Here is a 12,820-nt window from a genome sequence, read left to right as displayed (position 1 = left end):
TTACTAAGAGGGAGGACGAGAAGCCCAAGAGGTGAAAATGGGCGCAGTTGGGAACGACCCCGACTTCCGTTTTCATTCCCCCTACGCACAGGTAAATGCTGTAGATTTTACAGTGCTTTGTAACCTTCATTTTCTTGATATACCCGTGTTGAAAGGGAGGCTTACTGTGTGAAGTCTCAAGTTGATACGTCCCTCTCTCTGGCTCATGGCAGCACCCCGACATCAAACTGCTCCTTTTTGGAAGTGCTAAGAGCTAAGATAATCTGAACCACGGACAATTGCTCCTGTGAACTGGGTTCAGATACTCAAGGAACACAGAGTTAAAAATCGCGCATAAAGATCACCCATCTCTTTCTTAATGAATTGACATGACGCTGATTCTGCATAAACGTGCCATGTTTATAGCTTCTGCTTACAGCAACTACCTGGATTTCTGTAAAGTCGGTTACTTAGGAGAAAGTCCTTCAAAATGGGTCCGTCCTCCAAAGAAATACTTCTAGTCCGCCTAGTAAAAATCCAAGGGTGGGTGTAGGGCTCTTCCTTCTTGCATCCGCTTCAGCATCAGGCACTGAGGCGTTGATGCCTGGGAGATGGGCTTTGGCTCCAGACCCCAGCGTGTCTCAGGGCATGGCCCACTTGTGCTGGCTACAGTCCAAAAGTGTGTGTGTGGGGGGGGGGGTTGGAGATGCTGCTCCTAGACCCAGCTCTTAAATGTCTGCACCCGAGTGAAACTTACCTTCAAATAGTCACGCTTGAAGATCCTTGGGTTTGTTTTCCTTTAAAAAACTACACAGAAACTCATTCGGAATTAACCCTCAACCTGGCATTTACAGCTCTCAGCTGGGATGGAGTTCACAGCCAGGACACGAACCTGAGTTTCTACTGGTCGCCCTAATACTGCTGTCCATGGACTACTCTATCACCTCCGCCATTAATTAAACACAAGAAGTTTGAAAAGAGGAGATTCACACTTAAGGCAGCCACTGGCCTATGGGAATCTAGTGTGACTTACCCACAAAGTCATTTTCCTCGTGAGGCTTCCAGGTGCCGACTGTCCCTGTGAAAAACCTCTTGGCTGTGACACTGTGTGCTCAGAACGGAGACGGGCGACAGGGTCACATCTGTTCTGCGGGTTTAGAGACAGGGTGTCACCGTTTGAGCTCAGAGGGCAACGGAGCACCACGCAGCCGCTCACTGCCCCCTTCCCTCCCAGCGCTGAGAAGGGGAAAATAAGCAAAGATGCTGCTCACCCCCCGCTTCCCCCCCAGCGCTGAGACAAAGGAAAGCAAAAGACCCACGAACTTGAGATAAGGACAAGGAGGGATGAGCTCAGCCTTTAAGGCACAGGCAAAAGACAGACTCGTTAAGGGAAGGAAAAAGGGATGCCAATTTAATACAGACACTAACACCACCACCCCTTAAACAGACAGAGTAGGACCGTGACAACCACTGCATCTTGAAAACACCTTTCCCCACCCCTCCTTTCTTCCCGGGCTCAGCTTTGCTCCCGGTACCCCCACCTCCCCCCGGCAGCGGCGCAGGGGGCAGTCAGTCCTGCTGCTTCTTCCGCCTCAGCGAAGAAAGGGGCAAGTCCCTTCAAACACACTCTTGAGTCTGCAAACAAAAGGGACTTTCTTCTGCGACTTGACGTTTCCAATGGGAATTGGAACAAAACGCGTTTTTGCCTCCTTTTGAAGTCCAAGTCTGACAAGTCTGTACAAGGATTACAAACTCCCAAATTTTTAGTTTTTCTCTTTTGGCTCGGAATCTTTCTGAGTTTTGCTTCTTACTCCTTATTTTCCCATAGACCCATGTCCTTCAAGACTAAGAGAGTACTAGTGTAAGATTTGCACTTGTCCTGCAGGTCTCATTTGAGATTGACCCCATTACCCCACTGTGCAGCAAAGGAAACTCAGTCACGTGTCAATTAAGCCACTAAAAACGTTTTTTTCTTCCCAGCATCTCATGAAAAGTCTGCAGGACAGTAAGTAGACTGCTTTACCCCTGTTCTTATCTAGGAACAGTTGTACCTCATGAAAGCTCCATTGACCTAACTCAAGATAACTTCAGAGATACCTGGAGCTTAACAGAACTTTAAACATAACTTTAAAGGTTCCTCAATATCAGAACGGGGGCCCACAAAACCTTAGTCCTATGTTCACAGCAGTACACCACGCTGTGTGTATCCATTCAGGCCATTTTTATTGTTCCATTTACAACATCTGAAAACTCTTTTCTCCCGCAGCAGAAGTACCACGACATCTCCTGTTTCTGGGAAAAACAACCCCGAGGCTGTCTGAGGATCAGCTGTGCTTTCCACCACAGCAAACCTCGGCACATCAATGGACTTTTTTTGCCACCTACTAACAGTGAGTAAAAATATCTTATCAACAATTTGTTCACTGGACTAAGTAAACACGCAAAAATGTCCTTCCGGTGCTTCCATCATCTAGACTGAGGTCAAGAAATGCACCGTGGCAAATCAGTCAGGTAAGATCTGCTATCGCAGCAAGGCCAAGGCAAAGCAAGGAATTGCACTGGCATTTGCATAGGGGCGCCACATTGATTTTTTTTAGCTGTCACGTTACGAATCTTCGTAGCTACCAGTTACGTGAAAGACGAAGCCACAAGCGGCACTTTAGATCCACGGAGTAAAAACGTTGCTTTACTTGGGTATTTGCTAGACGAAATCTCTCTAGCAGTCAGAATGGCCAGTAGGCAGGTAATCGTTTGAGAGCAACGAAAAGTAGCCTGTGTGGTGGGGGGAGGAGGTTGGCAGGGCCACTAGCAGCAGTAGCTGTTGATAGAGCACAACACGTTACGCGGATGAGACACCCCTTCTATAGGTAACGTCAGATTACAGTCCTCTGTGTGGAGATGTATGTCCAGTTCAGCGCTCTGAAAGCATTTTTCAGGCTTGAACATTGGATGCGGGCTACTGAAGTACAGCCAGACTTTGCAAGGCAGTACAACGTCTGAAAAATCAGAGTATTGATGGAAAAAAACACCGTTACAAGTGGGCGTCTTTTCTCCTTGGGCTTTTCTAAGAGGAGCTCTTGCCTACCAGGAGTCCTGGCAGACAGCCGGAACCTGGAATAGGGTAAGAGTCCAGGGTGGGGAACCAACACAGATGTCAGAAACTGGGCGGAAGCAGGCGTGACAGCAAGTCAGCATGACTTGCCATAGAAGCACCAACAAGCGGACTAAAATAGAGCTGGTCTTGGGCCTCCTCTCCAGAGCTGGAGACAGGTGTCCTAAGAGAAGTCCAGAAAGACCTCTACTCAGAAGCAAGCGCCTTGTGTTCCCGAAATCTTCTTAAACTCACAGAAGTTGGATTTGGCTTACAGTCCCCGGAGCTAGTTAATACCCGATTCTGGACACTGACAAAGGCTCTATCAAGTTCAAGTGCTGTATCTTACTTTCTCTTGCATGAGATACAACAAATCTCATCTGCAGTAGCGTTCTTAAAATGGCTTGAATCTCATCCACGTGCTGCTGCTCACAGGCAAGCAAGAGAGGCACAAGAATAGCAACCACGGCAATACAAGAAAATGCCCACGCTGCATCTTCTGCCTTTAAAACCCCAAAAAACATCCAATATCTTTAATGCAGTGCACGGAATCCTGCTTGTATCTAGAGCTGCACGTTGGTCGGCTTGAACGATACAAAGAGGCTCACCATCTTTCATCATTTTTCATTTCAGTCCCTTGCATTTCCCGGCTCTCAGAAAATGCTGTCCCAGTACCAAAAGAGTTTTGCTGCCAACATCACCGGTAGATACAAATTTCTACGGGAAAGAGTATCTTTTATGATTCTCCTCTGATTAAGTGTAAATCACTTTCAGGAACTTCATGGTCTTTCTCAAAATCAACACGTTGTACGCAGTAAAGAGAGGTGTGATTCAGAAAATGTTGACAGCAAGAAAAGCTCCCCAAGCTAAAAATGGGTAATCCTGGGCTTAGCGCTGCTAACTGCTTCAGAACTGATGCCACGGGCAGGGATACCGGCCTGCCTGTTCTTCAGCCTGTTTAAAATGTTCTCACAGGTGGGGTCCTAAACTCACTGACTCCCTGCAGCCCAGGTATTACTAATCACAGGGTTCCCTCTGTTGTCAATAACTGCAAAGGGACTGGAAGAATGAAGGTTACTGACTGAAATTAATCTCTCCACCAGCTGGAAGAGACACCCAGCCTTTCTCAAAGGCTGTAGAATGATCAAAATGTTCCTCTTCTCAGAAGGCTTCACTCAGCACTGCCTCACCTGTCCGTTCGGAGGAGCCGGTACCTGTGCTCTTCCCTGCTTTCTGCAGCTGCAAGATGCTCTTTTGCCAACCTCCGCAGGCGGCTTTCCCTAGAAGGCACAGTCTGTCTGTGTAACGATGCCTTCGGTGTGAGAAGGATTTCAGAACTACACCTGCTGGTCTCAACCTGGATTTCATATTCTAGTTCCCTCCTAACAAACACCATGTTCTTTTCTGCAGATGCCCCACTGCAACAGGGTAGCCAAGAAGAGATCCTGCACCCAGCCCCCCATCAAGAGCCACGCAGACATCAACAGCACATTCGACTGCCAATCCACCCTCCGCTCATCATAAACCTCGGGGATGAAGAGGACGACGAAGATGACGAGGAAGAGAACTGTAAACAACTTTTTTCTTTCTTTTACAAGGAAGTAGAATGGGGGGTTTTTGACACTTCACAGCTGATTGAGTCGAATAACCATTACAATTTTAGAAAAGAGTTGTTGACAAGTTTTTGAAAGAGTTTCCAGCTAATCCCCAAGTTATCGGAACCGGTAGTCACCAGATGTGAGTCAGGCAACATTTCCTAACTCCTGTGAAATGCCTGGCTGTATAGTTCAACAGCGGTATAATTCACAAACCTCTTTTTCATTAAATAGAGCTGAAGTCACAGGTTTGTTCACAAAAGATAGCGGTGTGACTTCAACTTCAATAATTTCTTCAACTGCTTGCCTAAACTCTGTGGGCAGTCTCATTTTATTACACAAAGTTATTCTTAAATCTAGCAAAGAGAATCCATACAACACTCTTCACATAAACTGAATGTCTATATGTTTTTATATACACACATACATATATACTTACTTAATTTTTTAAAACGTTGTTAAACTGTTGAATGTGTCTCACTCAGAGACACGAGATTCACAGGGAAGGAACGAATCGCACATTCCCGGAGAGGGAAAGCGAGAGCGCGACCTACTCTCACGTGCGCACTCCGCAGACTGCTGTGCTAGTTCTCAGGCAGCCACAAGCTGCTCCTCCCTTTCCCCTGCCCTTCAGGCTGGCCGGCAGGGCTGCCTGTTCAGGCTTCCTAACTCGGTTTCAGTGCGAGTAAGCCACGGGAACCTCAACAATATAACAAGTAGGGCTTTGCTAATCCTAGTAGCCTTACCTGAGACGGCCAACGAGCGCTCCCTTCGCCAGCTCTGCTGGCAGACATTGCAGGAGAGCAACTCCGGGCAGAGGTTTTGTGACAAGCACTCCCTGGTGACATGTTTCATCAGAAGATTGCCTTTGGGGGGTAAAAGAAGGATCATGAGTACTGAAGATCTTTTGGAATCAGTTTACAGCAACAAACATTTGCTTCTTAATATGTGTCCTGACTGCAAGTCCACTGCACTTGGAAATACCCAATAGCAAGGAATCCATTTTCTGGCCAGAAGCAGAGCTTGCACTCAGAAAAAAAAGAAGGACTGTGACCAAAGTGCATTTCCTTATGGTGGTTGCTTATTAAGAATTGCCGAACGTCTTTGTACAGCTGTCTAGTAACCCTTGAAAAATATTTCCTACAGATGTTCCTAACTGGGTGCCGAAGACCGATGCAGATATAGAAGAGGAAAGAGCAATAAAGGAAATATGCTACAAATCTGGTAAATACAAACTTAGTCACTCTTTCCTAAACAGCAGTGCCGCCAATATAGTAAACGTTGTCCTTTTTTTGGTTTGGTTTTTTCCCTTCCCTCTTGGGGTGTGTTTAGGAGAGTATTACAGGATTCAGCCCCCTCGCGAACACCAGTCTACAAACGCTGAGTCTTCACCTCGGGAAAAGGAGCTGTCACCCTCGGAAGCTACCAACCGAGACTTGCAGAAAGGCAAGTACTTTTCATCTGCTTGGACAATGGTTACCACTTTGAAAATTACTGTTACAGGGAGAAACTATCACAGAGTTTGCCCCTCCTCCCCACTTCTCAGATTTAGTGTCGATAAAAGACAGCATATTACAAAGAGCATAAAAACACTTCAGTAATTCCCCCCATCTCTCTCTCTCTCTCGTGTCACACACGTGGTGACTACCTGTATCGACTGTAGGTGCAAAAGGTACAAATGGGCTATTAACCCCACGTGTACTTTCCTGAGATACACAACATAGGTCTCGCATCTAGTTTTTCGTCACGATCAAGATTTGTGTAGCCTAGTTTTAGCAATGTAGTTTCCATTCCCCACCAGGCCGTGCAGGCACTCTTACGGGGCTATTTATTGCATCCTAAGACAGTGCCAAAGAAAGGGGAGACCAGTCCCTTTCCCAGAGGTGCTCTGGGCTCTCTGCTGGCTGTCTTGGCTGTCCAGATGATGAAATGCAGCCACACAACAAACTCTGCTGTAACTAAATTCAGATTAAATAAATACCCCCTTCAAGTGCCTTCCAAGAGATAGTAAGAGAGAGTTCCACTTTCTTTTGAATGCTAGGCTTTATCCAACATAAGGCAGGACAAAGAAATACAAATTCAGAAATACTTACCTCCTATATTTTGTTTCTCCTTCATTCTGGAGCAAGCGGCATGACTGAAAAAAAAAAAAAAAAATCTGTATTAGTTCTTTTACCAAATAAGCAATAGTAGAATTCCATTTGAGGAGAGAGCATTATGCTCTGACTATAAAAACACACCAGACTCACCAGTAGAGCAGTCATCAGAAATTGCTGCACAGAAATATGACCTGCTACTTTCAATTAGAGAAGAAAAAAAAAAACCAAACTTTTTTCACATTAGTGTCAATTTCAGGGATAAAATCTTGATAATGCTGTTTAATGTAACGCAGATTTGAGTAGGGTGATGCGCTGGTAAAAAATGGAATGGAAAAACTGTCTCCATTTCGAACCATGCAGCCTGAATTGTTCAACAGAATTGGGCAAAGTTATTTTCTTCTTCTTTCTGCATTTCACAGGTTTCTTATTAAATTGTTTTTATAAGCTATTTCTGTTGAATATTTCTATACGTTTAGACTACAGACAGGGAAATCCGTACGGAAGATACGGACACAGCTTGCCATATTTATCTGTATTTCTAATTAGATACGTTCAGAGAGAAGGACAGAGGTGCTTCCCCAGAGCATTTCTTCAAGTTGAGGTTTCACTCTTGAGGTTTTAGGTACGAGGGCGACATGCACCTTGAATCTGCCACATATTCCATCGGGTAGGATCCATCAATATCATTCATGAAAAGCGAGAAGCTGAAGAATGAGCAGGTGGCTGTAGCTGGTGCCTTACTTTGGAGCCGGGGTCTCCTTAACCTGCCTATTATGCTATTTCCTTAGAGAGCACGGCAGGTTACACACCAGGTGCTCGACTTGCACTCGGCAGGATCCAAAGAACTAACCAAAGAGAAAGAAGCATAGAAGATGAGAGGTTAAAGGCAACTGCACTAAACTAATCACCAGCTCCCAGAGGCGGGAGGAAGAGAATGGCAGTGCCGTTCCCTGTGCTTACCCACAAGCAGCTAAACCCTTCTTTCTCTTGCCTTTCCAGGTGATGGCAATACAATTCCTACAACATTTCGTAATGCAAAAAAAGAAGAGCAGCGTTCAGGAAGCAGAGTAGCAATTGAGGATATTCCCAGAACAGACCGCAGAGCCTTTGAACATGCAGGTAATGTACTTCAGCACTGGCTTCTCATTGCTGAGCATCGTGTGCTAAATAAAAATCACTGAATGTATTTGGACTGGGCTACCCACAAAGAACAATTTTTTAATCTCGTTTTCCAGCCAGGATGTCAATTCCTGAAGAACAGCACAACAGTTTTGTTTGGTTTTTCCCTTTTAGGAATTCACACTTCAAACCCCAGAGTAAAACCAAGCTACCAGCAAAGGGCTCAAAGGAAGGGGGATGAAACTGATTCTTCTCGTCTGTGTGTCACACAAACGGGCAGAAAGTCTTCTGTCCCACCTCCAGAACCTCGAAGGAAGGCCTATGTCGTCTACCGTAGCGTCACTGCCAATCAAGAACCAAAGTTCAGTGAAGCTACAGGTGGGCTCCTGCTTACACTGCATTCTTAAAACGCCTCAAACGTGCCTGTCCGTGTTGTGCTGCTTTCGATTGGTCCCTGCAGGTGAAAATTCAGTTATTTATGCCTGAATATGGACAAGAGTCCATTTGATCCAGCACCGTTTTCACAAACAGACTGCCGCAGTATCCACAGACAGAAACGTGAAGCTTTATAAAGCTTTACAATTTGTCAGGCAGAATAGTCATGAACACTAATTTAGCACCTCCGTAGCAGAAAGCCACTTCTCCGCCCCACAAGCAGGCATGAATGCAATCATGTGCCACGGTGCACAAACATACCGATCCCCACTTCTTACAGCATCTTTTAGGTCTTGTTCAAACTCCTGCCAGCAATTTAAATGCAGCATAAATGTTTGCGATTTATGTTCATTTTGTTCACATTATTTACGTGGGACAGAGGACTGAATTCCTTCTTCCTGCCATTCATTCAGGATGCTATTTCCCTTCACCTCTTTTCCACCTGTCCTCTCGATAGCACCCGCTCTGTCATAAAGTTGACAAGAAGCCTACAGGTGGGATTCCGAGTCTTGTATCCTTCTGGCAATCTGTCTTGGATGTAACCATAAACGTACAGCTTTTGCTTTACTGATCGGCATTTTTGTCCTAAGAGCAACCAGCAGCATTTTTGCTACCTTTCTTTTCAGCAGTACCCGAGCCACACGGTCCGAGATGCCCCAAGCAAAACAATCACCTCGACACAAAGACAAGACTTGGCACCCAAACGCAAAACTACGGTAATACTTACGTGTAGTGTATAAACTGACAACTTCAGGATTATTGTGGAATTAATCATTTGAATTAACGGAATTAAGGTGGCATTAAAAGAACACCAGAGGATTAATAATATTCATTTTTCAGCCCGTTTTACTGAGAAGGGTTAGTCCTCGGGCAGCGTACTCTGATGCAAAATCAACTGCCCAGCACAAAAACACAATACTGCCTTGTGCCTTCTTCACAAGCAGGGATAAGACAGGACATTGCCTTATGGACTCCTTTAATCTAAAAGCAATTGATGCCTTCGGGCAGATTTCCAACACAGGAACGTCCCCTTTGTTGCAGTCAAGGATGTCCATGGCGGGATCGCCTCATTGGGAAGGTCCTGTGAGCCCCCTGGGAACGCTGCGAGATTACCAATGAGCTTTAAACGACTAGAGAGGGAGTCTGTACTCAATACTAGCTGGTATTTCAGAGCTGCTGTGGGATTCACCCCATGCATTCATTGCTCCTTCAGCTAACGTCATACTGAATTCACCTATCAGGCTCAGGGAGTCTTTCCTGCCATTGCAGCTGAAATTAAGAAACAATGTCTGTGTGTTTTCTACAGACAAATATCATCAGGATCCTCCAACTCACCGACCTGGAGGAAAAGAAATCCACACGGAAAAACACGCTCTCACTTCAAAACCACCATTCAGGTAGGTAACTGCTCGATACAATTCCCTCTTTCCAGTAAAAGCACCAGGTCCCTCCCCACCTGTGTTTCAGACCCCCCAGTCGGCCCCGCTGTCAGTGCTGCCCTGAGCTGACCCAGGGCACTTCCACACGCAGCACTGGGCCATTCGGATTCCCGTCAGAGACGCAAATCCTCTTGAGGCACCACGGAGATGCAAAGCACCTCAACCCACCTTCGGGAATCCCTCGCCAGCCTTGCTACCAGTTCTGGTTTCTTTGTGCAACCACCACACGCTTCTCAAGCATCTGCTTGGGAAGGTTTACGAGGAAAAATACTCGCGTGGAACCTTTTGAAACATGGGTGGATTATATTAGGATGAAATGATTTTTTTTTCTGTTGCTTCTACAAGCGTTGAAAGCGTACTTCTGAAAATGCTTCTGAGAGAGCGTGTTGTTTTATTCTAGGAAATGACGCACAAAATGGTCTGTCTCTCTATTTTGACAGCAGAGCCAAGAAGACATGCGAGTCAACACAAAAGGAGAAAGCCAACCTACACGGGAGAAAGAGATGAAGCGAGTGCTTCCATCGACAAGAAAAATCAAAGTTGAAACAAGGCAATGAGCAACCGGAAAATCCAAAGATGATTAAATTACAAAGTCTGAAAATCCCGTCTAGGAAGTGCACTAGAACGTTCAAAACTTCAACAGCCTTCGATAGATGTACAAAGTTTAATCTGTTATGAAAATCTGACAGCTCAATTTATTTGTACAGACTATGTTTTAAGGCATAATTCCTGTTACGAATAAATACTGTTGGTTTCCCTTAGCAGTCTCAGAGACCTTTTAATGTAAACAACAATAAGTGATGCATTCTAGAAAGTGCAGTTAGGCCTCACTCTCCTTAACCGAGAGAAGAATAGAAAAATCTAGAGTATCTGGTTTAGCTGACAGTTAGAAAATGGGAAAAAAAAAAACAGACAAGAAACACCTTTTTGAAATCAAGGACTAAGCGTCTTGAAAATGTTTCCTCCCCTCTAACTAGACATCGCCGTTTCAAATTGTAGTACCCGATGCCTTGCGGCAACACGGTCTACGTTGTCTGCCTGAGGCAATTTAAAATCGTACTCAGAGGGATACTGTGTCCAGTTAGATAAGGCCTGGCCTAGCCCTTATCTAAGAGCGCAGCGACAGGTTCTCAGGTGAACGTCCTTTCTGTCTGACAGTGGAAATGACGAATAGACTTGGCTTCTTTGGGAAAATCCTGTCAGAGCTCAAATGACCAAAACGGGCTGACTTTTCCACGGACGGGAGGTGCAGGGTGTGCTGGGCCATAGTCGCAGGCCCATTCAGTGCTGCACAACTTGGGCCTCCCAGCATCTGAATGGCTGTAGGATTAGCTACACTGCCCTCCTTTCCTTTTAAATGGCATCTCAGAAAAACAGCAGCTGAAGAGATGCTTTACACAATCCGAGGGCCTTTCCAAACCGGGATCATAAAGAACTAGCACCTCCCGATGCAATTTCACCCACCTCCCCATCCCAAAAAGCCACCCCAACAAGCCAAAGCCAAAAGAAAATCATTTTCTAGCATCTTAACATGCCCACATGCCCAGCACAGGATCGGGCTGACTGACAGGCCCAGCTCAAGGGAAAGACACCGACCTTGGTGCCCGCAGGCTTGTTTCTCTCGCGTATTCTCACTCCTCTCTCCGGATGCCGCTGCTGCCCAGCAGTTTTCCCCCCTTCTTAAATATGTTATCCCAGAGGCGCTCCCACCGTCGCTCATGGGCTCAGCCCGGGCCGGCAGCGGGGCCATCTTGGAGCCGCCTGGCACTGCCTCTGTCGCACACGCGGGGAAGCTTCTGGCAGCTTCTCACAGAAGCCACCCCTGCAGCCCCTCCGCTACCAAAACCGTGTCACGCAAACACAATACAGAATTAATTCTTCCTGACCGTACCTTCTTCTGTGCCTCCTTCACGCAGAGCTGTCCCCCTACAAAGAGCCCCTGGGTGCAAAGCTCTTGGCAGGGTTAACACTTCCTTCCCATGGCTGCTGCTGCCCACTGACACTTCATCCTTCACGGCCCTCACCTGCTTGCCCGAATTTTCCTTCTATGCTATGAACCACTAGTCCTCTGTCCTGAATTCTGCCTTGTATCTCCCTCCCTTCTCTTGGGCTTCATCTCTATCGTATTACTCTTTAACCTCTCTTTTGAGGTTGCGGATCCTTTCCCTTTCTGCCCTTGCTTTTATGGTTTACTCCAAAGTTCCCAGCTTTTGCCCTAACGGTGCTCTCAAGTGCTCACCTCCGAGTCACTGATGTCAGTCAGCGGGGTTAAATGGGACCCCAGGACCTGAGGAGAACAGGATGCCTCACCGTCTTCCAACACTAAAACTCCGTTTTTCCCCCTAGCTAGCTGCTTTTTGTGCAGGGGCAGCCCAGGACCTCAACGAGATCAGAGGTGGTAATTAGGGACACAAGTGTACGCTGTTCTTTCTGCTTTAGCCGTGCCAGTGGACATCGCGGAAGCAAGAAGCAGCTCTGCACCCCGACAGTGTAAGCAGTGAACAGCTAACCGTCCACTAACAGGAAACAGCAACTTTCTCAACCCAAAGAGGGAGGTAGAGTAAGAGAAACATTGGCTGCAAGGATTTTGATTAAGAAACAGTCAAAGAATAAAGTTTGCCTCTGTGCTAGCCAACATTTGTTCCCAAGAACACAGTTCCTACGGCAAGAAGTTGGGGACTATTTAAGCCCCGCCAAATGGGTTTGTTCCCTTTGACGTTAAAGAAACACCACAACGGGAGACTCTCTGAAACGGTCCCATTTTCCCTACTTTACTCGGCAGCAATGCAGAAAAAGGAAGGTGTTCAAGCTGGACAGGTTACAGAGCGCCATGATGTTGACGTCACGCGCTGGACGTGCCCTCGGCAACCCCTGGAAGGTAACATTCCAAACCACCTAGCAACTGCCTTCGTCGGTTCAACAAGCCTGCAGAAGGTACCACCTCCTGCCTTCAAGCGTCTTTCGCTGTCGGCTGGAGTTTTTCTTTCAAGAAAGAAGCAGAGCTAAGGTTCTGAAGGTCCAGTTTTTGAGAGAAAACTACTGCTTTCAGGACAAGATTGCCTG

General features: G+C 46.3%; 1 pseudogene; it reads left to right on the top strand.

Moving 5' to 3' along the window:
• Positions 1-37: 37 nt before the first annotated feature.
• On the top strand, positions 38-12,763 carry LOC141952910 (uncharacterized protein C12orf50 homolog; annotated as a pseudogene).
• Positions 12,764-12,820: the final 57 nt, after the last annotated feature.

The sequence above is a fragment of the Strix uralensis genome, chromosome 1 (genome assembly GCF_047716275.1).
Source record: "Strix uralensis isolate ZFMK-TIS-50842 chromosome 1, bStrUra1, whole genome shotgun sequence".
NCBI classification, from domain to species: Eukaryota; Metazoa; Chordata; class Aves; order Strigiformes; family Strigidae; genus Strix; species Strix uralensis.
The sequence above is the reverse complement of the archived record's forward strand: the minus strand, read 5'-3'. Positions and strand labels throughout refer to the sequence as shown.